At 35.3% G+C, this 25,685-nt stretch overlaps 1 protein-coding gene and 1 pseudogene across 3 annotated transcripts in view; one reads left to right on the top strand and one right to left on the bottom strand.

Moving 5' to 3' along the window:
- Positions 1 to 25,685, bottom strand: part of MACROD2 (mono-ADP ribosylhydrolase 2) — a 2,209,416-nt gene that overhangs the window by 207,463 nt on the left and 1,976,268 nt on the right. The window lies entirely within an intron of this gene.
- LOC127552274 (60S ribosomal protein L23a-like) lies at positions 3,004 to 5,563 on the top strand (annotated as a pseudogene).

The following is a 25,685-nucleotide window of genomic DNA, read 5'->3' on the forward strand; positions in this document are numbered from 1 at the left end:
GCACTGGACAGTTAGGAAGACCTGAGTTCAAATATAGTCTCAGACAATTTCATGATTCTGGGCAAATCATATAACTGATGTTTGCCTCATTTTTTCATATATAAAATGAGGAAAATGTTACATACTTTCCAGGGTTGTTAATAAGGACAAAAATGAGATATTTTAAAGCTCTATATAAATATTAGCTATTATTATTATTCACTCAAATATTTGAATATATTCATTCAAATTTATTCATTCAAGCACTAGGTACCAAAATTACAAAAATAAAAACAAATAGTCTCAGATTTTCAGTAGCATATATACTATTGACTTCATCTTTCTGAAAAACAAAATAAAATAAAACAAAAACAGTCCTCATCTTCCTTCTTCACTGAACCCTAGGGAGTTTAAAAAAATGTGATTCAGGATATAAAGCCAAGGTACCCACAGCCAAGAGGAGGAAGGAAGCAATCCTTTTTTTTCTGACTATTGCAGCTGTAGCAGAATGACCCAGTCTTTATTGGCCCAAAATAGCATAACAACATGTGAGCAATTTTACAAAAGCATCCTTTCCCTTCATTGTCTTTTGAAAGGTTAGAGGTTTAACATAGTAAAGCTAAGGATGGATGGATAGTATAGGATGGATTTCTTGGTGAGACTATAATAGAATAATCATTTCCTTTTGAATTCCTTAATGTTATCTACTTTTTCCACTTATGTAGTGTGTGCTATATGGTGATTTTAAGAGGCAGATCAAGGAGAAATTTCTTCCTGTATTAAAGTGCAGTCATGTTGAAAGGCCTGTTTGTTTGTTCTCTTGCCTGTTATAAATATCAATTAAAACAATAGTATTCAGTGATATTATGGATATCACTGAGTTGTCAAAACCAGCTGTAAGCAACAATTTTTCTCCTGGCTATGACTATGGCCTAGTTTAGCAGCACATGGCCAAAGAAATACCATAAATCATTTCTGGCTCTGTTTTTCCTCTTTTTCTCCTAACACAATCCAAATCAGTGCAATTCAGTCCAATCCAATCCAATTCAATCTAAAAGCATTTATTAAAAGTCTACAACATATAAGTCATTGTACTGGGATTTAGGGACACAAGGAAAAACAACAAAAGATTCCATTCACAGTGAGCCTACATTCTATTGGGAGAGTACAATATATATATATATATATATATATATATATATATATATATATATAATTCGCTTGGTCCTACAGACCTGCCTTCTTCCCAGGAAAAAAGATGTACCTGAACTTGGGGTTATATACAGAGAAGAACTTTGTGGTGAAAGGAACCAGGAGATAAGTGTTAAACAGGGGAGAAATTGATGGAAGGAAGCCAGGATATGGGAAAGAGAGAGTTTTAATGGCATCCACCTTTCCATTTGTGCAAATCCCCTTAAGCCCATTCCACCTCTTCATTCTGAATGATCAGATAAAAAGGAAAGAACAGGATCCAAAAAAATCCAATACTGAGCTAGCTGCTCTTATAAGAAGTGGAGGGGAAGGATTAAAGATTTTAAGTATCAGCAGAGTGGTGACTGGAAAAATGGCTGGATCTAGAATTACTACCCTTTATCCTGAGTTTTCTATGGATTGGGTAATGACAAGGAGGTTCATGAATAAAAAAACTGAAGAGAACAGTCAAAAAGGAGCTCTAAATCATTGATTTTGAACTATGTTCCTGGAACATCTGTAATTGGGGATGGCCTTTAGACAAGATAAGGGATGATAAGGGATATATGTCTGATGGAGTCACACAATCAATCCACCATTCAGTAGTTATATATATATATATATATAATATATATATATATATATATATATATATATATATATATAATTCGCTTGGTCCTACAGACCTGCCTTCTTCCCAGGAAAAAAGATGTACCTGAACTTGGGGTTATATACAGAGAAGAACTTTGTGGTGAAAGGAACCAGGAGATAAGTGTTAAACAGGGGAGAAATTGATGGAAGGAAGCCAGGATATGGGAAAGAGAGAGTTTTAATGGCATCCACCTTTCCATTTGTGCAAATCCCCTTAAGCCCATTCCACCTCTTCATTCTGAATGATCAGATAAAAAGGAAAGAACAGGATCCAAAAAAATCCAATACTGAGCTAGCTGCTCTTATAAGAAGTGGAGGGGAAGGATTAAAGATTTTAAGTATCAGCAGAGTGGTGACTGGAAAAATGGCTGGATCTAGAATTACTACCCTTTATCCTGAGTTTTCTATGGATTGGGTAATGACAAGGAGGTTCATGAATAAAAAAACTGAAGAGAACAGTCAAAAAGGAGCTCTAAATCATTGATTTTGAACTATGTTCCTGGAACATCTGTAATTGGGGATGGCCTTTAGACAAGATAAGGGATGATAAGGGATATATGTCTGATGGAGTCACACAATCAATCCACCATTCAGTAGTTATATATATATATATTATATAATATATATATATGTATATATAATTATTCTTTTGCTTCATAGAGTATAAAGAATTATATACATTCAAACCATGATTGTGTGGTCAATTCTTTTAAGCTATGTCAATATGACTTAATTGAAAACATAGCAGGAAGGGAAAAGAGGAAGAGAAGAAAAGGGAATAAGCATTTATATAGCATCTAGTAATATATGTGTGTGTGTTAAGCATGTTTTATAAATATTACCTCATTTGATCCTCAAAACAACTTTGTAAAGTAGTTATTATCCCCATGTCATGATTGAGGTTAAGTGTCTCTCGCCCAGAGTTACACAGCCAGAAACTGTCTGAGACTGAATTTGAACAAAAATTGCATGCACTAGTGTCCTAGGCCTTCCATCTCCTCCTGGATACAGTATGCCCACTGAGGAAAGGCTATTAGGCACTCGGCCAAGTGTCCTGCATCTTCTCCAAAGGATTTCTTCATGGCAGGGAATCTACTGCTTTTCCACCTTATGAGGTAACCAGGCTTCTCAGGTGAGAAGACCTCAGAGGAAGTCCTACTTCCCCCTCCTACTAGGCACAGCATGTCCCCTAAGGGAAGGCTGCAAGGGCCAGGGATCCCCCTGTGCACCGAAGCACATACTTCCATCTGGGCCAGCAAAAGACAACTTCTGTCTCTTGCTGCCAGCCCCACATCCCAAGTGGGATGGGAAGAACCTCTGTGCAGAGAAAGGCTACCTTCCCTCTGATTTCTGGCCTCCTGCTGAGCCCAGTGGTGCCCTCTTTTCACTGATAAATATTCTTATACATAGCCAAACCTTCACATCCCAGGAATTCTGATGTATAGATCATCAGCCAAACTCTATTCAGTTCCAGAAAGTTTCCTAAGGGTACATCATGGAGAGAATAACAGTTTAGAAGTTAGGAAAAACTGGCACATGTGACTATTGAGCTTTCCAAGCAGAATTAAGGGGATTTAGCCATTAACAGTGGTTCTGAGGTACATTATTTTGGGATGCCATCTTTTTTGTTGTGGCCAGGAACTATAATTTAATCTGTATGAGAAGTTTCCAGTGTAGAAATTTTCTTCCCTCCTCTCTTTCCCCATGGAGTTAGACCATCAATTTGTCTACAGACTTAGTCTTAGGGGGTGTGGTCTGAAGCATTGAAAGATTAGATGGCTAATCCATGGATTTTTTCCCTAATATGTGGATCTTGACCCTCATAGGGATTGCTTTGTCACATAGTTTCACACCAAATTGCTTATGATGGATTCAAATCTCACACTTGTAAGCATTTTTATACTTACCCCCTGATTTCTCATTTGCGTTTTCCACAATACTTCTACTGCAAAATTTAAACTTAATTCTACCCAATCTGTCCATGGTACCCTCTGGAATTCCCGTTCCTTAAGCAATGAATTTCCCTTCATCTTAAATCTTTTCCTTTCCCCTGACTATCTTAATTATCACCTCTTAATTAAAGTTGTCTCCCCATAATAACCACTGGAATAAATATAACCAATGACCTTTTTGTTGAACAGATTTGGGCAGATGGCCAGTAGTAGCCACTTGAAGCTAAATATATCAGCAGTATGTATAGGATAATTTGAAGAGGAAAGATAGCTCTAAGAATGAAGGGGGTAAGGGAGTCTCTTATAGGATATGACTTCATTCACTTAGATATTCTTACTGGTCTTTATGCTAAATTCCTCCCAATTCCCCTCTCCCCAGGCAGGTTAATGAGCATATCATTATCAAAGAGGCTGTATAGGCACATTGAATATATATATAGAATATATAGCTTAATGTAGTATGACATGTTTCTATATGTTAATTTTATTTGTATTCAATTAAAATAATAGCTAGCATTTTAAGTTTTGAAAAAGATTTAACATATATTACCTTGTTTGATCCTTACAACAACATTATGAGGCAGGAGTTATTATTACCCTCATATAGATGAAGAAATTGAGTCTGACACTAGTCTTGCCCAGGCAAGAGTTGAACCCAATTCCTCCTGACTGTAAGCGCAAAGCTCTATCCACTATATGATTAGGTGAAATTAACCCTGATTCTCCTTGTCACCAATCAAGTCTTCCAATTGCCATGCCAATAGAAGCTGCAGCATTTAGAAGAAAAATCAATAATTGAAAAATAACCCGAACCCTCAAAGTTTCATACTGAGGACATTAGGTGTTCGAGGGAAATCTGTTTGTTGCATGAATCATATATAAATAAAAATGCTTCCAAATGTGAGATTTGTCTCTATCATGAGCAAGTTGATATTGACAGTATGTGACAAAGCAATCCTTATAAGTATTGACTCAAATATTTGTGAAAAATACAAAAAAAAAAAGAAAATCCATGGATTCACTATCTAATGTTTCAGGTCACATTCCCCAAGACTAAAAGTCTATGAACAAATGGATGCTCTGCATCTGTTGGGGAAGCGATGAAAAAAAGTAGATTCCTACACGGAAAGATATCAATACAGATTAAATCATAGCTCACGGCTACAATAAAACAGCCTTTCCCCCAAGCTGGCTCAGAAGGTGAAGAAGGCTGGTTCCTTCTTCACCCCAAGACAAAAGCCAAGTCAAATGCTTTGAAGGCCAAAAAGGTGGTGTTGAAGGTTGTCCATAGCCACAGAAAGAAGGAGATCCAAACTTCCTTCACCTTCTAGCAACTCAAGACCCTAAGACTTCAAAGGCATCCCAAATACCCTCAGAAAAGTAACTGTTGGAGAAACAAGCTCTGCCTTCATTAAGCTTCTCTTGACCACTGAGTCTGCTATGAAGAAGACTAAGACTTGTAGACTTCAAGGCCAACAAGCATCAGATCAAGCAGGCAGTAAAGGAATTGTACCTCATCGACATGGCCAAGATCAATATACTGCTTTGGCCTGGTGGAGAGAAGAAGGCCTTTTGCCTTGCTTCAGACTACAATGCCCTAGATGTTGTCAACAAAATCAGAATCATCTAAACTGTGTCCAGCTCTCCCACTTTACCCACAATAAAAAATAGAAAAAAAAGAAAATAGATGACATCTCAAAATTATGTATTTCAAGATCATTGTTAATGGTTAATTCCTCTTATTCTAAATTGTGGAAAGCTTAACAGTCATATGTACCAGATTTTCCTAATGTCAAATCTCTCACTCTCTCCACCATGTATCTTCAGAAAATCTAATGGGACTTTATATATATATATATATATATATATATATATACACATATATATATATATATATATATATATATATATAAATTCTATAATATATATATGATTAATCAATTAATACCTAGCAACTTCAAGGAGAGACTGCAATCTTATTGGTTATAAATAAAAATATTAATAACAATTCCCTTTAAATTACTTTCTATCTTGAACAACTATATTATATTAAGAGAACTGTCTTTGCACAGAAATGCATGTTTCTATGGCACTTAGTCAAAAGGACACCAATTTGTACTTATAAGTGATATTCTATGGCTAACATTTAAGATATAATAATTAAAAACTATTAACATTAGGCTCTTGGAATTTAACTCACATGTATATACATGCACACATATTGCCCATACACACACACACACACACACACACACACACACACACACACTCATATATGCCCAGGGTAACTAACTCCCCATCATCTTTGAGATAGAAACGATCTTGGAGACCATCTCACTGAATGCATAGTGGATTTAAGAATTCTTTCTACAACATGCCTGAGAAGTTATCATCTAGCCTCTGAAAGATTTCTTGTGGAGGCAAAATGACTATCATCCAGGGCTGCCCTTTCTGGAGAGTTTAAATTGTTAAGTTATCTGTTCCTTATGACAAGCCCAATTATGTTTATTTGCTATTTCTACCCATTATACTTAATTGGTCCTTATGGGAACAAGCAGGAATCTAATCCCTATTCTAAAAGATATTCCTTCAAATACTTGAAGTTCCTAAAGTCTTCTTCTCTCAAAGATGAACATGCATAATTCATTCCATCAGTCCCAGCAGAGTATTATCTTCAGACCCTGTGCCATCATGTTGAATTTCTTGTCCTCCAATATTTTAGTTACCATTTTTGTGTCATCTGTAAATCTGATATGAATGCTAACTATTATAGGGCAGCGAGGTGGCATAGTGGATAAAGCAAAATAAAAATAAGGAAAAGGAACTGGCTAACCAATCGAGTATTTTGCTAAGAAAATCCCCAAAATGGAATGATGAAGAGTTGGACACAACTGAAATAATTGAGTAGCATGTTTTCTATATCTTTATTTAAATCATTGATGTAAATGTTAAACAGCACTGACACAATCCCAGATATTTGGGTCATTCCCCCAGACACTGCTATGCAGCTGACTCTCAACTGCTAATGACTATTTTTTATCCCTGCCATCTAATTCACTTAAATATGCTATAGTTCATATTTATATTACCATGTAGCATGCATCTCTCTATTATTTCCATAAGAATGCCATAAGAAGCTTATACAGACTCTCAGCTTAAAATCTAGATGAACTGCATCTGTAACATTTCCCCAATGGACCTTAAAAATAACCCTCTTAGAAATTGAAATGTGGTTAGTCTTTTTTTTTTTTTGTGAAAACATGCTGGCTCTTTGTGTTACCAATTCATATTCCAGATATCCACTCCCTATCTCTCTAATAATACGTTGTAGAATTTCCCATAGAATCAAACTGGCCGGTATTTTTCAGCCTTCGTTATAGTCCAATTTGAGAAAATTGGGACATTTGTTCTTTTCTTATCCTGTTGCATGTCTTCTGTTTGCCAAGAAATTTCCAGGATCAGCAAAAACATTTGCCAGTCATTGGCTCATTGGCTCAGTAATGACATTTGCCAGTTTTTACTATAAGGGGGCCTATACTTTACCTGGATCTAATGATTCAAACTCACCTAGGGAAGCTAAGTACTCTTTTAGTGTCTTATTTCTTATCTTGGGTGTCAACTCCATTTTAGCCTTTTTAATTCTATCTTTTTCAGTCCAAAGATTATCAGAGAAAATAGGACCAAAAACCAACCAGCCAATTAAATGAATAAACAAAAAATTCCACAGCTTTACCTTATTATCATCCCTTATTCTTTTATGAATACATAGTATAGTATCATGGTTAGTGCTGGTCTTTCCATTTGGAAGTGCTAGATTCAAATCTTTGTACCCTTATTGACTTCTCTATTACCTCTCTGAGCTTCTGTTTTTCACCTCAGCAAAAGGAAAATAATTATAATACCTAATCCATGGAACTGTTGGGAGAGTGAAATTTGAAAAAAAGTATATAAAGTGCTTTCAAAAGCAATATATAAAATTAATTATTGTTGTCACTCTAACTTGCACATGCTTAATCTATAACCTTTCTCAAAGCAGCATGGCTTCTGTTCCTTGTAATTTATTCATGTTTTTTGTTATAGATTTTTTTAAATTTTTTTTTTTATTTTATAGTAACTTTTTATGGACAGAACCCATGACAGGGTAATTTTTTTACATTATCCCTTGTACTTGCTTCTGTTTCGATTTTTCCCCTCCCTCCTTCTACCCCTCCCCCTAGATGGCAAGCAGTCCTATATATGTTAAATATGTTGCAGTATACTAGATACAATATATGTTTGCAGAACCGAACAGTTCTCTTGTTGCACAGGGAGATTTTTTAAAATTTTAGACTGTGGCCATGCTGGTCAGACATGAAAACTCTGACTTGCTGCTCCCTTTCCAGCTTGGACTGCTCCAGTCTGATGTCTCCCTTCTGTAGTCTTATGTCACTCAGAAAACCTTAATTCAAGCAGTATACATCCTCCAATCTTTCCTGTCATAGGAACTACAGGAGTACCTCAGAGTGCTTGGTTTATTGGAGGAGTTCTTAAACATCTCACATATTGATTTCTCTCTGTCATTAAATAGCAACTGTCTGAGGGCAGAGAATGCTTTTATTATCCTTATAGCTGAGTTTCTACATCTATAAAATGAGCAGATGGAACTTGCCAAGGTTTCAGGTCTTTTGTGCTTCTGGATCTCTAATCCTATAATCTTAGGATTCCATGATCTCTTCTCATTTATCTCCCCAAAGATATATTAATCATTGAATAAGTAGTAAATATTTTTTTTCTTAAGAGAAGGGAAAACAGTGTAGAGTATTTCATAACTTTAATTATTAATTAAAATTCACTTGTTCAGATATAGTATGCTCATAAAAATATAATTAATAATTTGAGTTTGAAAATTCTTTGAATTTATAAATGAGAAGAATTATCTTTACAAATTACATTTTAAAAAGGAAATTTTATTGTATGATTTTTTGATTTGTATTATATTCAGCACCAAAACTGTTAGAAATTTAAAGTCTTGATAATGATGCGTGTTTTTGCTTCTTTCATTGATTTCTATGAATGAGAAAAAAAGAATAGAGGAATTTCCTGGAAGAATAATTTGTTAACTGAATAACTATTTAAATGGAACAAAGCAAATTCTTCACAGATTCTTATATAAATTTGATAAAATATTCAGATAATTCTCTTTTTGCACTCCATAAAGATTCCATTAACAATGCACCATCTGGAGCCACAAAGGAAAGGAATGTTATCCTCTCCCCTGTATTTTAAGAAGGGAGAGGGAAGTTCTCTCCTATCTTTATGAATTTTCAGAATTCCAGTGGATTGCATGATCAGCTTCAATGCTTTTTTGAGAAAAAAGTTCTCCCAAAGCATAAATTCAATGCTGCTTAAAACTTGCAAACTATTAAATGTATTTCTAACAGTATGGCATTGGCTAAGAAAATTTGAAAAGCAGATGATCCTAAACAATACTCAGCAATTTTACTTTATACATAGCTAATTAATTAAATCCATCCTGACTCAGCATCAATTGATATCATATTCTTACATCTATCATAAATCACGTAAATGCAACTAAGTTTTCAGCAGAAGTTTTATTAAAGAGCTCAGGATAGAAAATCACAAACCAGTATGATAATTTACATGGAAATGACAGCTGACTGAGAGCCTCAGCTTGTGTCACTCAAAATTGTCAGCTGCTAGAAGACTCTCATATCTGGAAGTGGGATTGATGAAGCATAGGTGTGTGTCTGGTACTCTTTAAATGGTTCTTAAAGCCTCATATTTCTCGGTTAGAGGACAAAAATGAAAGGGGTGTGGAAAGTGCTTATCCAAAATGGTATAAATACTATTTCAAAATAGAGAGCAATCCATCAGATTGGATTGTTTTGTGTATTCAAAAATATATATTCAAGAAAATCCCCTTATGGGAATAAAGATAGATCACACAAAGGCAAAAGCTTCCTTTTCACCAGAAGGAATCTCTTTGATGTCAGCCAAAGTAATAAATGTCATTTTTATATACCCCAAAAACTCTAGGTAGGATTTTTACAAAGAAATTTATTTTCTTTTGGTGCTATGCAAAAAACATAAAGATGATTAATATTCTTACCTTGTTTTAAGGATCCATATTCTAAACCCAATTAACTCCCCATCAATAATGGAATTCTACTAAAAGAAATTTGTAAGTTATTGAAGACTGGGACCTAGAGGTGAGTAAGTTGATTAGGAGGGCTGGAGGGCTCTCCTGAGCTCTCCTGGAAAAACAGGGCAGATGGAATGAATGCTATGGGACATTCTCTGGAGATTTCGAACTCTATAATATTCCATTCCTTGCCTTTAGAGGAAGAGTAGTTGAATAACCATTGTCTTAATCAGGAAACCTGTGACCTGATAAATGATTTTTTAACTTGAAATATTCTATACTTCTTAAAAAAACAGGATCATCCATATTTTAGACCTCAAAGGGGCATGAAAATTATATAATTTAATACCTTTATTTATTATTGAATAATCTATAGAAAGAAGAAAGGAAGGAAAGAAAGAAAAAGGAAAGAAAGAGTATGCTTTTAAACAAGTAAGACAAGCATATAGGTAGAAAAATTTTTCCACAGCAACAGGAAAAACTGCCATTTTTCACTTCATTGCATCAACATCAGACATCAAGCTAAGGCCTAGAAACTTCCTGATGCTTGGAAAGAGATGTTTTCTAATATCTCAGAAACCTCTGTTGCAAGTAATATCAGGTTTCCCCTGACATTTAGTTTTGCAGAAGGACATTCCTAAGTTCTCTTGTAAGCAAAAGAGAAATAGGGCAACTATGATATGACCTGCCACTAGGGTGGAAGATTCACAGGATTTAGAACTATAAAGAATCTTGGAGAGAAAGATCATTGCATCTGACCCCTTCATTTTGCAAGTGAGTAAACAGATGAAATGGTTTGCCCAAAGTTTTAAAAATAGTACACAGAATCCTATATTCTGTGTGCTGCTGAGCTTTTTTATGCTGCTGACTTGTGGCTAGGCTATCCTGTTATTGTAAAAACAAAAACAAAAAACAATAAAAAAGGAATAATTAAAGTCACTTTAAGATAATTATGGATTTTCTATTTTCTATGGGCTGTCAAGAGGCACAAATACCACTAAGATGCTATAGGGGAAGGAACATTTATTAAGCACCTACCTACTATGTATCAGGCACTATGCTAAGCTAAACACTTTAAAATATTACACCATTTATACCCACAAGATCCTTAAGAGGGAAGTGTTACTATACAAGTAGTTTTCTTTGCCTTGTTGGCCAATCCCTATGGTAGGTTGGATAACAGCAGTAACAGCAGAGACAATGATAAAATCAGTGACATTTATTCAGCACTTTAATATTTACAAAATGCTTTACAAACCTTAACTTATTTGACCCTCACAATAGTCCTGTGAATTAGATATGGCAAATTTTATAATGCCCACTTTATTGATTAATAAAGTAAGATCAAAAGAGATAAGTGACTCGTTCTTGGCCATACAGCTACTAAATATCAGAAGTGATATTCTAAGCTAGGTCTCCCTGACTTTTATCTTGAGCTCATGGATAGACTTATAGTCTGATCAGGAGGAAGGTGAGCGTGAATCTGCATGTGATGCTATGACAGCCTGTCCTCCAATCCCCTTCCCTCAAGAGAACAACAGGTGGCCTCCAGGAAAACTCACAAAATTCCTCTGTCAAGGTTTCATTAGATTCCATGTTGCCGTGTGTGTGACTGTAGGGCAGAACAATTATTTAGATCCCATTTCTGCTAAAAGCAAAGATTGTGTACTGCTTTTATTTCATTTGGATGTCAAGATGTCTCTCTGAGACTTCATTTTTTAGAAGAGATTGCATCAATGATTCTTCTCTTTGCAATAATTTGTCACAACTTCCCTAGAGATGATTTGTATTTGCATAAAGTGGACAGATATCAGAAAAAAAGCAGGGGTTTTTGTAGCTTTCTCTGAGCATTCCTTACCCTTCCACCACATTCACACATAAATAAGTAGACATTCCTTCTGTGGAACTCAGATAAATTAAAACACCAATGAGGAAGAAGAAATTATTAGCTCCAGTAAAATGCTGTAGAAAATACAAAATCACAAAAATGAAGATCTTATTACCCAAAACTAGAAGCAGCAGTGAAATTACCCCTGCCCAATGTACTTGGTAGGACGTCAAAAAATAACCAACCACAACAGGTTGGTATCAGTTGTCCCTTAGCCAACATAAGCATCTGTAGAATCCTTCTGGTTCTATTTTATAAACTTCATTGATTAAAAAAAAAAGTTCATGACTTGAAATGCTATGTAAGTCATCCCCTTCTTCCCTTCCTCCTTTCTGCTGTTTTAGAGTTTCATTCTCCTCCCCCATAATTTTTTTCTTTTACTTATGACAGATGCCCAGTTTAATAAAGTCAAGCCAGTATACATGTCACTCCTTGAGACTAAGTGTGAATTCACTTTATTTGCGTGCTGTAGGGATAGAACCTGTGCTTTCTGACCCATTTTGATGTTTTACTCTAAAAATATAATGCTTTCAATGACTCTCATGCTGCTTTCTGCTATAGAAGTTCATCTTTTTAAAAGCTGGATCCTCCCAGTAATGTTCCATGGGTAGAAATCCTTGAATGCTCCAATCTCAGAACAATAAACTTCATAGGTGACCCAAAGAGCAATAGAAAAGTGTTTGGTGAGTGTATATAAACTGTAGTATATTACCTATAATGACTTTATTGATTCATATGACACATGACATAAATGACATCGTCAAGGATTTCTTAATGTGTATGAAGAGGAGAAAGGACGTAGACTAGTCAGTTAGTAAGAATGAGAGTTAATAGATGGATTGCCTGGTATCCAAGAAAATTCCAATGAAGCAGAGGAAGGATTGTAGCATGTTGGATAAATCGATCCAGCCATACTCAAGTATTTAGGAAAGATCTATCATTTTCCAGGCACAAGGAATACAAAGATAAAAATGACATAGTTCCTGTTCTTAATGAGCTGACATTCCACCTGGAGTCATAAATATATTCAAAATACTTATGGAAGAATTACAAGTTGTTCATGGAATAAGGAGTGAGGAACTTGCAGCTAAGCTGATTGGTGAAGGCTTCAAATAGGATGTGGTATTGAAATGAACTTCAAAAGAAAGTAGGAATGGTAAGAAGGAGGGATGGAAAGAAAGAGCTGTAGATAGATATAGTAAGAATCACATGGGAATGAGACAGTATGGGTGGATTGTGATTTATACAAAAGAATAGAATTCTGTCACTAATGAAATCAAGTATTCATTCAAAAATCTAAATCTTATGGGCTTGGGTAATTTACCTCTCTAGGCCCCAGCTAATTCATTGTAAAATAAGAATTCTACTAAATGGTCTCAAAGTTCTTTCCAACACAGATTCCTAGTATTCTCACATTCTACACAGCCTTACAATAACAGCAGTGATGGAAACAAGTACTGGAAGTGAGATTTGACTCCAAGTCCAGTATGTTCTTTACAAGAACTTAGTGAATCTAGGAAATGACACCCAACTGCTGACAACCTGCCTTCTCTTTAGTTTTTGATATTTCTCTATTAAGATAAGTGTCTGTTTAAATGTAGATCATCTGTGATTTCTTTCTATGCTCTTAGTAACTTTTTAACTCTTTCTAGATATTGCTAATTTCTTCTCACCTTTTCACTTCCTTTCCATTATTCCAGGCTACTTTCCTTTGTTCCATTTCCCCTTGATTGGGGAATGACAGCTTTCCTCCTACCAAATAATAGCTATCAGGTCTTGCCTGAATTTTGCAGTATATTTTGTCATATAGACTCAATCCTTATTTCCATCCATAAATAAGGCCAGGAAATGAAGCCAATTTGTAGGCCAGAGTGGCCACAGAAATAGAAAGGAAAAGACTAGAGAGGAGAGTTTACTATAAAAATCTTTTCTTCCTCACTCATCTACTAAACTGGCATTTTATTAATTCTTGAATATTATTAATGTAATAGTCCTATATCCTCTTAGTGCTGATTGCTCTTCTTGTTTCTTTGGTTGGCAAGTTCATTTATGAACATCTCCTAATTAAAGCGCTGATCTTCCCAACCTTAAAACAAAATTAGCCTGCATACAATATTTATCTGATTCTTAATGCACATGGTTGGGATCATGGAAGAAACAGCAGAGAACATACTTAGTCCTAGCTGCCTCATTTTGTATTGTCTTTGTTTATCAAAAACTCCTTAATGAGATCAAACTCTTTGCAACCAGTCTTGCTTTTTTTTTCTTGGCATTTGTCAGTATTTTCTATGTGTCCTATACACTCAAACCTGATTGTAAAGCCAAACTGGTATATATCAATAGATTGCTTGGTTTCCGTTAGCATGTTGCTTGGTAACAGCAATATGCAACTAGATTTTCATTGAAGGCAAAATGCCTTCTATCTATCAAGTAGAAAGAGTTAGCTCTCATTTCCTAAGGTGACATTCATCTCTTTCTAACACACTTGAGAAGGGATGTTTCATACAATTAGAGAGATACTATAAATATAGATACTGAATAAACTCAGGTGCCTAGAATTTCAGCAAACAATTACAATTTTGAATTTCTAGATCTTGTTACATTGTGTGATGCCTTTGATAAACTAACCATTGGGGAAAAAATATACTATTTGGGCCAAGTAGGCAGTTTTCCTTTGGTCTCTAATGTGTTAAAATCCTGAAATGAGATTTGCTGTGCTTAAAAATCTTCAAGGCAATTAAAACAAAAATGCATCCATTTTCCTATTGGACTGCATTCTCCGTCATATTTAAATGACTTTCTTTTGGATTCTACCTTTGTGAAGAATTCCCTTTTTTAGCATATTATAGCTCTACCTATCCTCTATTTTAAAAAAAGGACAAAAATTCCTAAATCAAGAATTAACCTAATATAAAGATTTTAATATATAATATTGCAAGCTCTTTGAATGCTTGTTAATATTACTTTCCTTTCTATTTGTGTATTATGGGAGTTCTGTCTAGTTTTTATATCAAATAGATATTCTGCCTTCAAATAGTTATCCATATTAATAATTCTCCATTTGTTCCCAAATTACATTTGTCTCACAAAAAAGAGAAGGGGTTTCTATGACATAACTAATTCAGAGTCAACAGATTCAATACAACGTGGATCAGGTGGTAGAATTAAAAGTCTATAGGATCTTTCCATTGATATCTTAGGGTCTCCAGGTAATAAAACACTTTAACCAAGTCTCATGCTCAATGTCCTGTACTGATTCCCTATTTCCTAATATTATGTGAACTCCCAAACCTATTAATACAGTCATTCTAACTGTCCAAATACCAACATAGAACTTTAGTTAAGCAACATTGTCCTCCACATTCCATGGAATGATGATGTTCCACTCAACAAGCATGGAATTAACTTCATTTTTGTACTGTCACTTGGTGTTCTCTATGTGCTGTATTTTCTATCTTCTTTCTACTCACATAGATTATACAGATTATATTATTTCTACTCGCATAGAATTATACATATTATATTCAGATCCTCATTATTTCTTATCTGTATTATTAGCATAGCCTCTTAATTAATCTATTTGCCTTGTCACCCATTCCCCAATCTATTCTTTATATAGTGATCATAATGCTTTTCATAAAACATAGGTCTGACATCTCCTTGTCTTGTTTAATAAATTCCTAGGACTCTTTATTGCTTCTAAGATATAGTACAAATCACGTTTTCTGGTATTTGAAGTTCATTATGTTACCTTTCCAGCCTCATATTATTCCCTTTTAGACAGTTTAGCTATCTGGTCTTGCTGTCCCTTGTATATGACAGTCCATTCTCCATCACCAAGCCTGAAAATGACCACCTGCCTCCTAGAATCCTTGCCATCTCCAGTCATTCTGATCTTTATGTGGCTACTGGGCTTAGATGGATCTAGAGGGAAAAGAGAGGCAGGTGACCTTGCTAAGTCCTCCCTCACTTAAATGAAATTCACTTGCATGCCATGGTATCATCAACAGCAACAACAACTCCAGCACTTCATTCTAGTACCTTGCTCTCATCCAAAACAAAACAAACTTAAATGTCTGTTTTATATAAATCGTGTGTTTGTGTGTTGCTTTAAGATTCACAAATATCTCACTTATTCTCATAACGATGTTAGGATGGATTTTATTAGCAACCCTATTTTATACATGAGGAAACTGAAGAAGACAGAGGTTCAGTCATGTGGCCAAGGTCGAACAGCTAGCAAATGTCTGAGGAAAGATTGAACCCCATTATTCTTGACCGCATGCCCAGCATTCTAAATATTATGCCACATAATTGCCTTTATGACACCTAGGCTGAAGGCAAAGTGTTTTACTTCTCAGGAACTAATTTACACGTGAATATTGTGGGAACTTTGAGAATGATAACGGAAATCGTGATAATCACAACTTTTTTTTGTTGTGATTGTATATTGTCTTTTTGTAGCATGTGTGACAGAAATGTGAATTTTGGTTTCTCACTCTAAGAAAGAGATTAGTTACCTCATACAAGGAGAACTTGCTTTGAGGCAGAAGATAAACTGAGAAAGAAGATGCAGGAAATCAAAAAAAGCAAATCTGAGGATAGAAACCAAGGAAAAACATAAAAGCAAGGAAAAGATTTCCCACTTCCTTCTTGAAAGGAGACAAGCTGCGGCAGGTCTAGCTGAGTGCAAGACTCAGAACTGCGACTGTCTGATGTTTTAAAGGAACACAACCTAGATGAGTCCAGATAAGTATCTGTGCTGTAGAAAAGCAGCAAGATTGAAAGCTTAGATGGGCTTAGAGCTAACCTAACCCTGAGTTTACTGGAGGAAGACAAGCTCTGCAAGTTTTTCTAAGAGCTTAGCTCATTGGGGGAAGAAAAATCCCGTTTGCTTAACAGAGCTGAGGAAAGGAGAGGCTTGTCAGTCTTGCCTTTTGCTAATTTTGTTCTAAGAGGAGTAAACTACTTAAGTATAGACAGTAAATCATATCTGAATAGTTCTAAGGTACCCAGGACTAGCAGAACTACTTTTGCTAAGAGTATTAAACAGCAAGTGATGTGAGATATGCTTTGGGAATTTGGGGAATCATGTGCTCCCTGTTAAGTTTTATAAACTTGTGCTCACTTTTTCCCATGGAAACTGGAATGTATTGGGAAGCTAGTGCAAGGTTTATATGTGAACTAAATTATGGTAATTATTTTGCTATGTATTACATTTAATAAATGTTCCATTGTCAAAAGGTAATAGTCACCTCTTGTTTGATTTGTTTAAGTGGGAATCATAACAGTGGGAATCCAGGAGCTGCAGTTATAAGGATGCTGTATAGCGTCTCTGTTTCAGAATCCTAAAAACCAATTGTAGCAATGTGTTCCATCCTATTCAAAGAAAACAAAGCAAAACAAAACAAGAAAAAACCACCTGTCAGTATAAATATAAGTTTGAGTAACTGAAGAAGCCTGTAGAGAGAAAAGAGAGAAGAGATGGGGTCCAGATGGACATACTCCCAGACACTAAAACTCATATACATACAAGTCATTCCTCAGAGTATAATGTCAACTAGCCCTTTTTATTTTTCTAGACTTCTTACACCTTGCTATCATCCAAATACAATAATTTTGGCTTCCTTCCTATTATTCATACAAGACACTCAATCTCCCAAATCTGAACATCATTACTGACTATCCCTGATGCCTGGAATTATCTTTTCACCTTCATCTTTTAGCTTCCTTCAAGTTTTAGTTAAAATTCTACCTTTTGCAAGAAACCTTTTCCCATCCTCCTTAATGCTAGAGCTTTCCCTGAGTGAATTATCTCCAGTTTATCCTGTCTATTTCTTGCTTGTATGGAGTTGTTTGTATGCTGTTTCCCTCATTAGACTGGGAGTTCTTTGAATACAAGGGCTGTTTTTCTTTTCTTTTCTTTTCTTAGTGCTTGTCACATAGGAGGCACTTAGGAAATACTTGTTGACTTGACCTGAGGACAGGCATTTTACCTTTGTTTTGGGTGCTGTACATATTACTAGCAGACACTTCATAAAGGCCTATTGGTTTATTGATTTCCCTTCTAAAATAAAATATTCAAGGCACACAAGCATGATTCATCTGAACAGTATACATGTCTTTGGACTCTTTCATTTCTCAATTCCAAATCATATTTGCCAATATTTTTTTCTCCATTATCCCATGAGTCAATATGTTCATTAAAATAATCAAATATTCCTCTATCAATTGAATTAGCTTAGTTTATCTCATCAAGATTCAAGACAGTGATATAGAGGAAAGAATGTTGGATTTGGAATCAATGGACCAGACTACAACTCTTGGATATGTCAATTACTACTTGTGTGATCTTGGACAAGCCATATAACATCTGTAGTATCAGTTTCCTTATTTTTTAATAGATAAAATCTTATCTAACAGATAAGACTGATGCGGATGTGGTCCCTTTAAGAATTGACTTACTCCTTTCTTTTTGATTCCCAACCCCCCCTAGTTAATGTAATTACCTTTTGATTCACAAATCCAGGTCCCTTTGTATTCCAATAAAAGATTCAAACCTGTCCCAGCCCCACCTGGATCTGAGCCAACTTTGGGGCTACACCCACAGGCTCCTCAAGCTAAATCTCTCATTATAAAAGGGACACCTGGGACCCCTCTTTGCAGAGGTCCCAAACATGGCAGCCTTACGCCTGGCATGTCAGAACTTTTTGTCCACTGGACCCTCTGTCTGCTGCCCTTCTTATCTCTACCTTCACCCATACTTTAACCTTGTTTCCAAACACTATAATAAACCTCTTTTATTAATCTAGCTTTTCGGGCCGATAAATGCTTTTATTGGGGACTCGTACCACTACTAGACCTCATTCACTACTATATCCTTGTGTTGAATCCAAGGGAGTTGCAGGAGAGCTCTATTTGACTCCCTGTACCCCAAACCTGCCACTGGATCTCAACTAAACTCTAATTTCATTTAGGTACCCCGTATCTAGACCTCATCAAGATGACTTCTAAGATCCCTATTTTTTTTTTCTTAAAAGTTCCACCTAACAAAGGCAAATGTTTTTCTCAAAATTTTATTTTACAAATACAAGAAAAGATAGTTTTCAATATTCAATTTCATAAGACTTTGTGTCCCAAATATTTCTCCCTCCCTCCTTTACCTCTCCTCTCCCCAAGAGAGGAGACAATCTGATATAGATTAAATAAGCAATCATTTTAAACATATTTCCATATTTTGTCATATTGTACAAGAAAAATCAAAAGGGAGAAAACCACAAGAAAGAAAAACCAAAATAGATGAAAATCTATATTCAGCCATCATAATTCTTTCTAGGTGTCATCCCAAGTCTATTGGAATTGCTAAAATCCCATCTAGGTTTAAATATGTAATCTTGTCACACTAGGATACCATTCTTCATAGACTTTTTCATCTGTTTCTATTGTGGGTACCTCCATCTTTGTTTACACTCAGGTTTGCAACCTCAGAATCTTTTTCAACCCTTTCTTCATTTCCCTAGATTCAGTTTCCATGTTTCCTTGAACTCCACTACGCCTCTCAATTGTATGAGAAACAAGTTCTGTTGCTAATGTTCCCTAAGAGTGTGACTTAGTTGGGGATGAGCATCTCCATTCTGGAATTTAGTATGTTTTAGTATCTTATTAAGCTTTCTTATTCTAAAATTCTGGAAAAGAACAACCATCAGTAATATCCCCCAGGCAGTGAATAAGTTATGCTAATTTCCCAGTGGGGAAGATCATTTGGGGAATTCATGCATTTATTTTTTCAATTCTAAAAGGTAAATGCCAGTTTGTTTAATTAATGCTTTATTATTCAATCACAGATGTTTCTGTGTGAAAGTATTGACTAAGCTTGGCTCTCTAGTATGAAATTCAAGATTCTTGAAATTTAAGCATATTTGTTAGATTCCAAAGCAATATCACATATCAATAGTCCTCAAAAATAAGTGGATAATCTCTGGGCTTGCAGAAAAATTAGCTTATTCAATGTGTAAAGTGAGACTAGTTTATGAATATGTTTGTTCTTTAGTATCCTACATATTCATTTTTTTATTCCTTGGAATATTTATCAGAATTGTGCTGGAGTCAACTTGTACTGGTTCAATTAGAGCTGATTGTTAAATTTTCAGTCAGCGTGACCATTAATATATCAAAAGTCAGCAGACACGATAAATCAGGGTTTGATTTATTGTTTTATTGATAGGAGCACTTAAAAGAATGGATAAAAAACTAATAGTGCAGATTAAATGTGAAAATGTATTGGGTTACCTTTTTGGAGGGTTGGTTGTTAAACATTTATAAGCATGCTATATATGTGTGTATATATACAAGTGTGTATGTAAACATACACTCCCACATGTGTGTGTATATATATATATATATATATATATATGGATTTATGTTTATATGTTTGTATACACACATATACATATGCACACATATATGGGAGTGTGGGTTGTTTACACAAATGTACAAATATAGGGTAAGAGTATATACACACATATGTATGTGCATGTGTATATATGTGGGTGTATATATTTATGTATATGCCCACATATTGATTTTCACGTCCCAGATAGAACTACAAATTGTAATGCCAAGTGGGTGCTAGGATGTAAAGAGCCAGACATTTTACCCGAGATCAGAGAAAATCAGGTGGGTAATTTGTTATAATAGGCATGAGATCAAAAATCTAGAAAGCCAAAATAAAGGAACTAAGGGACTGGTCATTATTAGAGGTAAAGAATATGAAAAAGAGGACCCAAGGAAAGATGTCCTTGGATAACAAAGGTTAGAATAGATAAAAGTACAAATTTCAAATAAACAAGAAAGATTAGGACAAATAGAATGAACTAAAGAATAGGGACAACACTATTTTGGTCAGAGACCCTTAGGTAGGTCTAACCAGAACAGAAAGTAATCTCAGGACAGTAGTGGATCTAAGTTCAGTTATGTTAGTGGATGGAAAAACAGAATTTAAATGTTGACTCTTTATAAGGAGAACTGGCTGAAGGACCTCTAGAAATTACTTACAGCGCTATAAACCTATGATAGATGACTATGACTATAAATTTCATATTGTTAAAGGAGCAGGGTGCAAAAATAAATGTCCTAAACTTTCACTGTGAAAGCTCAGATGAAAATCCTAAAATGACTTTCATATTCCAAGCAATGAATTCTCCTGTTTTTTTATATTCTATTGAAAACTACAGGCAACAGATCCAACATACAGGATGACATGCTCCCTTTATGTGAAGAACAAACGAATTTCTGAGTTGAATAATACAAATATTATTTGCTGGAGGCCATATAGTGATACTCTGTAACTATAAATTATTTGAAACTAAAGTATAGGGTAATTTCATAAAGCTGTCAAACTGCACTTCCACATAATATATCTGGAAGTAGAAAATCAAAAATGCTTTACCCCACAAGAAGATAGGGAACTCTTTGCAAAAATCAGTTCTGCTATTTTCTTTCTTTCTACATTAATACCCTCCTCTTATGACAGGCACTTTTTAGTAGCTTTTCACAGCAATATGGTCTTGCCTTCTAGTTTTGCCATATCCATCTGTCTCTCTGCATACACATAATGGTATTTCTTGAACTCAAAGAAGGTGATAGAATCGGGCATGAAAAGTCAATGATAAAATTCCATTTTACCTTCACCAGAAAACCTTCTGAGAAAGGGGGTGCTATGAGGTTACTATGAGGGGAGGGAGGGAGAGAGAGAGAGAGAAGAGAAAGAGAAAGGATCCAAGGAAAGTTGTCCTTGGATAACCAAGGTTAGATTAGCTAAAAGTACAAATTTCAAATAAACAAGAAAATTAGATTAGGACAAATATAATGGAGATAGAGAGAGGAAAGAGAGAGAGAGAGAGAGAGAGAGAGAGAGAGAGAGAGAGAGAGAGAGAGAGAGAGAGAGAGAGAAGGAGTGGGGAGGGAGGGTAAGAGAGAGGAAGAGAGAGGAAGGGAGAGAGAGAGAAGGAGGGAGGGAGAGACGGACAGACACAAAAAGACAGACTAGAGAAAGAGAAAAACACATATATACACAGACACAGAAACAGGCTAAAAGAGAGTGTTCACATTGCAAAATAGGGTTCTTCAAGTCTTTTAGTAGAAGCAAATCACTAAAAGACTTGAAGAACCCTATATCATAATATGAACACTCTCATTTCATACATACATATCTGTAATCCTACTGTTTTTTATTCCTGGAATTGTTTTCCCCTAAGCTCTAATTTTTGACATCTTATCCATCTAACACAGAGCCACAGAATTTAATTCAGTAAACTTTGATGTTCCTCTTTACCTCACCTTTCTGACTTCTCCACAGTTTTTTGTATTTAACCACTTTCTCCTCCTAGAGATCCTCTCCTTGGGTTTTCATGACACTTCTATCTCAGTTCTACTCTTACCTATCTGGCCACTGGACCCAGACAATTTCAGGGGAGAAAGTGAAGCAGGTGATCTTGCACAGCCCTCCCTCACTTAACTCCAATTCACTTGCTTGTCACAGCATCACCTCCCTAATGTCAGGATCCTCTTCCACAACAGAAGACAAACAATAAACTATCTGGCCACTACTTCTCAGTCTCATTTCCTGCAGCTGCATTCAGACTATATGCTATGTCAGATATTTAAAGGAATGTGGGTATGTGAATGTCCTTCAATATTCTGTCTTAGCTCTTTTCTTTCCTTATTCCTTCTCTTTTACGAATTTTATCAGTTTTTACGAGTTCAGTTATTTCTATGCAGGTAAAAAACTACAGCCCACATTTCTCTTGAGTTCCAATCTCTTATCACCAGTTGTCTGATGGATATTTCCTGAATGTCCCATCAGTGTGTCAAACTCAATTCATCCAAACTAGAATTCATTATATCATCTCCACAATATATTACATATCCTTTTATCTAATCATATAGAGACACTAGTTTGGCTCTCTTTACCTTTCATGTAGAATTTTATAACAGCCTCTAAATTGGCCTCCCCCTCTGTATTTTTCAGTCCATCTTCCATTTAGCTTCCAAAGATCTTTGTAAGAAACAGGTCTGACCATGTCATTCCTCAGCTCAAAAAGTTTTGACAGCTCTCTATTGATTCTAGGGGAAAAAAATTCTTTGACTTTCAAAACATTCTTCTTATCTGACTCTAAAGTCAACAATCTCTATGCATGGCTATGGACTTCAAATTATCATTCCATTCTCATTTTGTATTACTTTCCCTTACATACACTACATATTTGTATTTCATACCTTTGCACAGCTACTTTTACCTAAAATGTACTTCTTCCTTATCTCTGTCTCTTGCTGATAGTATATTCCTTCAAAGTTCAGCACAAGTGCCATATCCCCAAAAGAGGCTATTTAAAAATAATCTTAAATATTAGTGTTTATCTTCCCTGAAATTACTTTATAATTTGTGTATATATGAATTGTATATGTATATACATACATAAAACAAATATATAGGATGTGTGGGTGTATGTATATATGCAATTTACTTTTCCTCAGTAAAAAAGTAGAAAGTAGAATTCAAGCTTTCTGAGAGTAGAATCTGCATAATTTCTGTCTTTATGTGTCCTGTGTGTGTAGACAATAAATTAATTAATTAATGATTTGGAAGGCAATTCTGAGGACATATAAATCATCTTATATCTTATCCCAAAGTCTCTCTACCAAATCACCTACAAGTAGTCATCCAAATATTTCTTGAAAGCAGCCTTAGGATTTCCATTACTTTCTAAAGATGATTATTCCAGTTTCAGAACAGAGCCAGTTGTTTTTCCTTGTAGTAAGCCAAAACCTACCTCTCTATAGCTTCTAATTAGTATTCCCAGTTCCCTGTTTTGGAGCCAAAAACAGGACCTAGCTTTATTTCATTCAACAACCCTTCAACTACTTCAAGGATACCCTCATAAATTCCTTTTCCTTGAAGCTTCTCTTCCCAAAGTAAAAGTTCTCAATTACATCAATAGGTGCTGGGTTTATCCAGGTTTCTCAGCAATCTAGTTGCCTTATGTTTGATGCTTTCTAGCGCATCAATGTCCTTTTAAAAATTATTACATCAGAAGTGAATATAATATTCCATATCTGGTCTCAACAAGATACAATACAAGAGATCAATCAATTCCCTTATTCTGAATATTAGACCTCTTTTAGCTTTGGGTGATCTAAGATTTCTTGACTACGGTGTCACACTGTTAGCAAAATCTACCTCATCAAATGATAATCCTATGAAATTTTTCCTAATCTAAATTAATCTCTCCTTTATCCAAGGTAACAGCATCTTGTGCTCTGCGTCTGTCTCTGTCTTTCTCTCTCTCTCTGTCTGTCTGTAACTCTCTATCTCTGTCTTTTTGTCTCTCTGTCTGTTTCTCTCCTTTTTCCCCTCTCTCTGTATCTATCTCTCTCCCTTTATCTCTTTTTCTCTGTCTCTCTCTGTCTGTCTCTTTCTATCTCTGTCCCCCCCCCACTTTCTCGCTCTCTCTTTCTTTGTTTCTCTCTGTCTCTGTCTCTCTCCCTTTTACTCCTTTCTGTCTCTGTCTCTCTGTCTTTGTCTGTCTCTCTCTTTCTCATTTGTATTTTGTTTAATTGTGTGCTTGATTTATCCTTCTAATTGAACTGTGACCTCCAAAGGTTGCATGTTTTATTTGCATTGTATTACTCTAAATACCTAACACAGTATAGCATACTGCCTATATTTTATTGTTGTTTTTGAGTTGTTTTCAGTCATGGAAGACTCTTCATGACTCTATTTCTTGACAAAAATATTGCAGTGGTTAGTCATTTTTTTTTCTCCAATTCATTTTACAGATTAGGAAACTGAGACAAAGAGAGTAAAGTAGCTTGCTCAGGGTCTCATAGCTAATAAGTATCTGAGGCAAGATTACAACTCCTAAAGATGAGTTTTCCTGACTTTAGGCCCAGAACTCTGTTAACTATGTTAACCCAGTTGCCCTAAGAAATTAAAGTTTCAGCTCTCAAGATTACATCCTCTGGGAGTAAATATAATGTATACATGCATTATTTTTGTTTAATTTGATTAGTCATGAGTTCTTTTGGAGTTTTCTTGCAAAAATTACTGGGATGATTTGCCATTTCCATCTCCCAGTCATTTTACAGATGAGGAAACTAAAGAAAACAGCTTAATTTAAGTGATACCCAGGGTCACATAGCTAGTAAGTGGATAAGGCTGAATTTGAATTCAAGTCCTCCTGACCTCAAGCACGGTGCTATCTAACTGCCCTATTATTAGTACTTAACAAATTTTGAGTGAATGAATGAAACTCATTTGGAAAAAATACCTTCAACAATCACTAAAATGCATGCACTTTGACCCAGTGATGTAAAGGCACCGAGAAAGGATGCATATATACATAAATATTCCTAGCACTTTTAATAATAGCAAAGTAATAGGAAAAAATGTAAGTTTCTATCAATTAAGGGAATTACTGAACAAATTATGGCGTATTGAGGTAATGTGATACCATAACAATGTAAAAAAAGGTGAATTTAAAGGAATTTTGGGGGAAAATACTTGCATAAATTGATCCATAGTGAAATGAGCAGAAACAGAAGAAAATTTTACATGCAACTACTAAGGTGTAAGGGCAACAATTTGAAACTGCAAATTAATACGATGGTTTATCATAACTTCAGAAAAGGCTGATGAGGAAGAATCTAACCAACTTCTTGTGAAGAGATGATTGACCAGAGGGAAAGAATTGGATGTCCATTTTCGGATACAACAAGTGTGTAGAATTGTTTTGCATGGCTATATCTATTGTGGTCTTTATAAAAGAGAGCTTTCAAGGAGGATGAGGAAGAGTAGTGACCCAATTGACAGTGAGACATTTAC

This window comes from Antechinus flavipes, chromosome 2 (assembly GCF_016432865.1).
Source record: "Antechinus flavipes isolate AdamAnt ecotype Samford, QLD, Australia chromosome 2, AdamAnt_v2, whole genome shotgun sequence".
Lineage (NCBI taxonomy): Eukaryota > Metazoa > Chordata > Mammalia > Dasyuromorphia > Dasyuridae > Antechinus > Antechinus flavipes.